Below are 6,841 nucleotides of genomic sequence, written 5' to 3' on the forward strand. Positions count from 1 at the left end.
GGTTCTGTCCTTTTCTTCTGCCTCTTTTATGTTTTTGTTGTTTCAAATTATCCCTTTTTATGTTGTGAGTTCATTACCAAATTGAAGTAGCTATAGTTATTTTTTCCCGCTTTCTCCCTTTATCCTATAATTGTTTAACAACCTATTTGGATACAGAGTTGCAAGTTTCTGATTCTGTCTATTTATCACCCTACTCAAAGTTTTGTGTACATTTTTGCCTTTTCATTTCAGGTAGAAGAGCTCCTTTCAACATTTCATGCAAGGCAGATCTAGTTGTGATGAACTCCCTCAGCTTTTATTTGTCTGGGAAAGCCTTTATTTGTCTTTCATATCTGAAGGATAACATTGCTGGATAGAGTATTCTTGGCTAACAGTTTTTATCTCTCAATATTTTGAGTATGTCATTCCATTCTCCTAGCCTGTTGAGTTTCTGTTGAGAAATCTGCTGATAGCCTAATGAGGGTTCCTTTGTAGGTTACCCCCACCCCACCCGGCTGCCTTTAAAATTATTTCTTTGTCATTGACTTCTGACAGTTTGAATATGTGTCTTGGAGAAGGTATTTTTGCATTAAGGCAATTAAGTGTTCTTTTAGTTTCATTGACTTATATACCCATTTCCTTCCCCAGGTTTGGGAATTTTTCAGCTATTACTTCTTTAAATCAACTCACTGCTCCCTTCTCACTCTCATCTCCTTCTGAGATACCTATTATCATTATGTTGCCCTTCCTAATGGAGTCAGATAGTTATTGTAGAATTTCTTCATTTTTTTGGTCTTAGCTCTCTCTCCTTTTCTACCTGTATCATTTCTAGATATCTATCTTTGTTCTTGCAAATTCTGTCTTCCATATGGCCTGTTTGATTTTTAGTGCTGTCTAATGCATTCTTAATCTCATTTTTTGAGTTCTTCATCTCCAGAATTTGTTTGGTTCTTTTTCAGAGTTTCAGTCTCTTTGATAAAGTATTCCTTTGTTCATTAATTTTATTCTTGAGCCCATTGAACTGCCTTTCTGAGTTTTCTTAGAGCTCATTGAGTTTCTTCATGTTATTAATTAGATCAGAATTCTGGAGAATTGTCATTTTCTTTTGCAATACTCTGTTATTGTGTTTTTTCATGGTGTTTGATGAGTTGTTCCTCTGCCAGAGCATTTGAAGTAGTGAACACTTTTCTTCTTTAGGTAAAGTATTTTCTACTGGATTCTAACAACTCAACAAGTTAGTAATTAGAGGTCTTTATTTTCCTTTTCAGTAAGTGGCACTAGAGCACAAGCTTTTGATATCTCTTACCTGAGCTGCCTCCGGCTATATTTGAGAATTCACCTTCTTTCTACCCTCCACCTCCTCTTCCAGAGGTGTTGCCAATGGCCTCATTGTCACTGTTTGTGTCTCCAGGGTCACTGGTGCCTTGCTGCTGCCAGTGTTGCTGCTGTCAATGGTATCACCACCTAGGGCACTGGGATGGCAGATGCCTCCATCACATCCAAGTTTGCCTGGGTCACACAGAGGGAGATGAAGCATGGCAGGTAGAGCCATGGTCACAGGCACCTCTGCCATATCCAGGGTTTTTAGGTTTGGGGGCGTCAATGCTGTGGGCAGGGAGCCAGAATTGTGGGCACCTCCACAGCTGGAAGGACAAGGTCACAGGCCCCACTGCTGCTTTTGCTTGGTTCCCTGTGGCCACAGATGTCACTGTGGTCAGGATGCTGGAGTCACATATGCTACCTCCCCTGCTGCTACCAGGCTCTCTGGGGCTCAGTCTCCATGGCCAGAGGGCCAGGATTACAAGCACCACCTCTACTTTTCCCTGGTTCTGTCTCTTCTATGTGTTCCAGTCCACCCACCTTTAGATGTACAGATGTGTGGAACTCTCCAGCATCTTGGTGTGTTGGGAAAAGAAACATTTGTTAAGTCAGGGATGTTTTATTGTTGTAGATTAAAGGGGAAGATTAAAAGAGCATCTCACACCACCATGATGCTGACATCTGTCCTAGGGAGCTTTTCTTAATTTTTCTCTTTGTTCCTCTGTTTCCTCATCCAAGAAAGCAGGGATAATGCTCCAACTAGTAAGGATGCTATGAGTATAAAATGAAATAATATATGTTAAGTGCTTGTCATAATACCTGACACATAGTAGTTGCTCAATAAATTTTAGCTGCTATTATTATTTTATTGCCTACCAAAAATTAGTGCTTTTAAGATCTCACTCTTATAAGAAGTGAAACTAAAACAATTCCCTACTGAGATCAAATATGCTTTCTGGTCCCTAAGTTAAACAATTCTGAAAGAATTATATTTTCCTTCTTTTCATGCTAAATAATACTGGGCTGAACAAAGACATTTGTTACCAGAAGCACCCGCTCCTGGAAGTTAAGACTGTGAGCCAACTAAAAACAGCTTACTTGTCAAGATTAACAGCTGGCTCAAGAAGATTGAAATCATATAAAGTATCTTTTCTGGCCACAGTGGTATGAAACTAGAAACCAACAAGAGGAAAGCTGGAAAATTTATAAGTGGAAACTAAACAATACACTCCTAAACAACCAATAGTTCAAATAAGAAATAAAAATTTTTTAAAATCTCAAAACAAATGAAAATGGAATTACAACACACCAAAACCTACAGCAAAAGCAGTTAATAGAGGAAATTTTATTGTTATAAATGAATATATTAAGAAAATAGAGAGATCCCAAATAAACTACATATCAAAGAACTAAAAAAAAAAGAACAAACTAAGCCTCAAAATAAGCAGAAGGAAGGAAATAACAAAAATCAGAGTAAATGAAATAGAGACAGGAAAAATAGAAAATACTAACAAAACTAAGAGCTGTTGTTTTGAAAAGATAAACAAAATTGACAAACTTTTAGCTAGACTAACCACAGGGTGGGGGAAAGAAGACTCAAATAAATAAAATCAGAAATGAAAGAGGAGACATTACAAAAGGTACCACAAAAATACATAAGATCATAAAAGACTACTATGAACAATTATACACCAGCAAATTGGATAACCTAGAATAAATGGATAAATTCCTAGAAACATATACCTTACCAAGACTGAATCATGAAGAAATAGAAAATATGAACAAACCAATAATAAGTGAGGAGATTGAATCAGTAATCAAAAACCTTCCAACACAGAAGCATCCAGGATGAGATGGTTTCATTAATGAATTCTATCAAACACTTAGAGATGAATTAAAGCCAATCCTTCTCAAACTATTTCAAAAAAAATGAAGAAGAGGGAACCATCCCAAACTCATTTTAAGAGGCCCTAATACTAAATCGAGCTAAGGTCACTAAAAGAAAACTATAGACCAATATCCCTGATGGATATAGATACAAAAATTCTCAACAAAATATTAGCAAACTGAATTCAACAACATATTAAAGAGATCATGCACCATGATCAAGTGGGATTTATCCCCAGGATGCAAGGATGATTCAACATATGCAAATCAAAAATGTGGTACACCACATTAAATAGAATAAAAGGTGAAAACAATATGATCCTCTCAGTAGATGCAGAAAAAGCATTTGACAAAATACAACATCCTTTAATGGTAAAAAAGCCCTCAACAAATTAGGTATATAAGGAACATACTTCAACATAATAAAGGCCATGTACAACAAACCCACAGCTAACATCATACTCAATGGTGAAAGAGTGAAAGCTTTTTCTCTAAGATCACAAACAAGACAGATGCCCACTCTCACCTCTTATTCAACACAGTAGTGAAATTCCTAGTTAGAGCAATTAGACAAGATAAAGAAATAAAAGGTATCCAAATCAGAAAGGAAAAAGTAAAATTGTCATTATTTGACCTTATATATAGGAAACCCTAAAAACTATACATGCACACACATACAAACACACACAAATTATTAGAAAGAATATGTAAACTCAAGAAAATTGCAGAATACAAAATCAACACACAAAAATCAGCTGCATTTATACACTCTAACAATGAACAATCAAAAATGGAAATTTGGAGAACAATCCCATTTACAATAGCATCAAACAGGAAAAAATACTTTGGAATAAATTCAACCAAGGAGGTAAAGACTTCTACACTGAAAACCACAAAACATTGATGAAAGAAAATACCATAAAGGGAAAGACATCCTGTGTTTATGAATTGGAAGACAATATTGTTACAATGTCCATACTACTTCCAAAGAGTCTACATATTCAAAGCAATCCGTATTAAAATCTCAATTTTTACAGAAATAAGAAAAAAATCCTAAAATTCATCTGGAAGCACAAAACACCCTGAATAGCCAAAACAACTCTATGAAAGAAAACAAAGTTGAAGGCATCACATCTCCTGATTTTTAAATCTATTGCAAAACTACAACGATCAAAAGACTATGGTACTGGACGAGGGGAAGATGGCAGAAGAGTAGGACGCGGAGATCACCTTCCTCCCCACAGATACACCAGAAATACATCTACACGTGGAACAACTCCTACAGAACACCTACTGAACACTGGCAGAAGACCTCAGACCTCCCAAAAGGCAAGAAACTCCCCACGTACCTGGGTAGGGCAAAAGAAAAAATAGAGACAAAAGAATAGGGACGGGACCTGCACCAGTGGGAGGGAGCTGTGAAGGAGGAAAGGTTTCAACACACTAGGAAGCCCCTTCGCGGGCGGAGACTGCGGGGAGCTTCACAGCCGCAAAGGACAGCGCAGCCACAGGGATGCAGAGGGCAAAGTGGAAGATTCCCACACAGAGAATCGGTGTTGACTGGCACCCACCAGCCCAAGAGGCTTGTCTGCTCACCCGCTGAGGCAGGCGGGGCTGCGAGTTGAGGCTCGGGCTTTGGTCGGAGTGCAGGGAGAGGACTGGGGCTGGCAGCGTGAACACAGCCTGAAGGGGGTTAGTGCGCCACGGCTAGCCGGGAGGCAGTCCGGGGAAAAGTCTGGACCTGCCGAAGAGGCAAGAGACTTATTCTTCCCTCTTTGTTTCCTGGTGCGCGAGGAGAGGGGATTAAGTGTGCTGCTTGGAGGAGATCCAGAGAAGGGCATGAGCCGCAGCTAAAAGCGCGGACCCAAGAGACAGGCAGGAGACGCTAAGGCTGCTGCTGCCGCCACCAAGAAGCCTGTGTGCGAGCACAGGTCACTATCCACACCTCCCTTCTGGGGAGCCTGTGCAGCCTGCCACTGCCAGGTTCCCGGGATCCAGGGACAACTTCCCCGGGAGAACGCACTGCGAGCCTCAGGCTGGTGCAACGTCATGCCAGCCTCTGCCACTGTAGGCTAACCCCGCAATCCGTGCCCCTGGCTCCCCCCGGCCTGAGTGAGCCAGAGCCCCCGAATCAGTGGCTCCTTTAATGCCGTCCTGTCTGAGCGGAAAAACAGACGCCCTCTGGCGACCTACACTCAGAGGCGGGGCCAAATCCAAAGCTGAGCCCCTGGGAGCTGTGAGAACAAAGAAGAGAAAGGGAAATCTCTCCCAGCAGCCTCAGAAGCAGCGGATTAAAGCTCCACAATCAACTTGATGTACCTGCATCTGTGGAATACATGAATAGACAATGAATCATCCCAAATTGAGGAGGTGGACTTTGAGAGCAAGATTTATGATTTTTTTCCCCTCTTCCTCTTTTTGTAAGTATGTATGTGTATGCTTCTGTATGAGATTTTGTCTGTACAGCTTTGCTTCCACCATTTGTCCTAAGGTTCTATCCATCCATTTTTTTTTATTAATTTTTTCTTAATACTTATTTTTTAATTTAATGACTTTATTATATTTTACTTTATTTTATTTTACTTTATCTTCTATCTTTTTTTCCTTCCTTCCCTACTTCCTTCCTTCCTTCCTTCCATCCTCCCTCCATCCCTCACTCCCTCTCTCCTTTCTTTCTTTCTTTCCTTCTTTCCTTCTTTTCTTCTTCCTTCCGTCCTTCCTCTCTTTCTTTCTTTCTTTCTTTCTTTTTTTCTTCCTAATTCTACTAATTCTTTCTCTCTACTTTTGCTCCCTTTTATTCTGAGCCGTGTGGATGAAAGGCACTTGGTGCTGCAGGCAGGAGTCAGTGCTGTGCCACTGAGGTGAGAGCCAACTTCAGGACACTGGTCAACAAGAGACCTCCCAGCTCCACATAATATCAAACGGCGAAAATCTCCCAGAGATCTCCATCTCAAAGCAAGCACCCAGCTTCACTCAACAACCAGCAAGCTACAGTGCTGGACACCCTATGCCAAAGAACTAGCAAAACAGGAACACAACAACACCCATTAGCAGAGAGGCTGCCTAAAATAATAATAAGTCCACAGATACCCCAAAACACACAACCAGACATGGACCTGCCCACCAAAAAGACAAGATCCAGCCTCATCCACCAGAACACAGGCACTAATCCCCTCCACCATAAGCCTACACAACCCACTGAACCAACCTTAGACACTGGGGACAGACACCAAAAACAATGGGAACTATGAACCTGCAGCCTTCAAAAAGGAGACCCCAAACACAGTAAGATAAGCAAAATGAGAAGTCAGAAAAACACACCGCAGATGAAGGAGCAAGATAAAAACCCACCAGGCCTAACAAATTAAGAGGAACTAAGCAGTCTACCTGAAAAAGAATTCAGAATAATGATAGTAAAGATGATCCAACATCTTGGAAACAGATTGGACAAAATGAAAGAAACATTTAACAAGGACCTAGAAGAATTAAAGATGAAACAAACAACAATGAACAACACAATAAATGAAATTAAGAATACTCTAGATGGGATCAATAGCAGAATAACTGAGGCAGAAGAACGGATAAGTGACCTGGAAGATAAAGTAGTGGAAATAACTACTGCAGAGCAGAATAAAGAAAAAAGAATGAAAAGAAC

This window comes from Neophocaena asiaeorientalis, unplaced genomic scaffold (assembly GCF_003031525.2).
Source record: "Neophocaena asiaeorientalis asiaeorientalis breed wild unplaced genomic scaffold, Neophocaena_asiaeorientalis_V1.1 scaffold285, whole genome shotgun sequence".
Classification (NCBI taxonomy): Eukaryota; Metazoa; Chordata; class Mammalia; order Artiodactyla; family Phocoenidae; genus Neophocaena; species Neophocaena asiaeorientalis.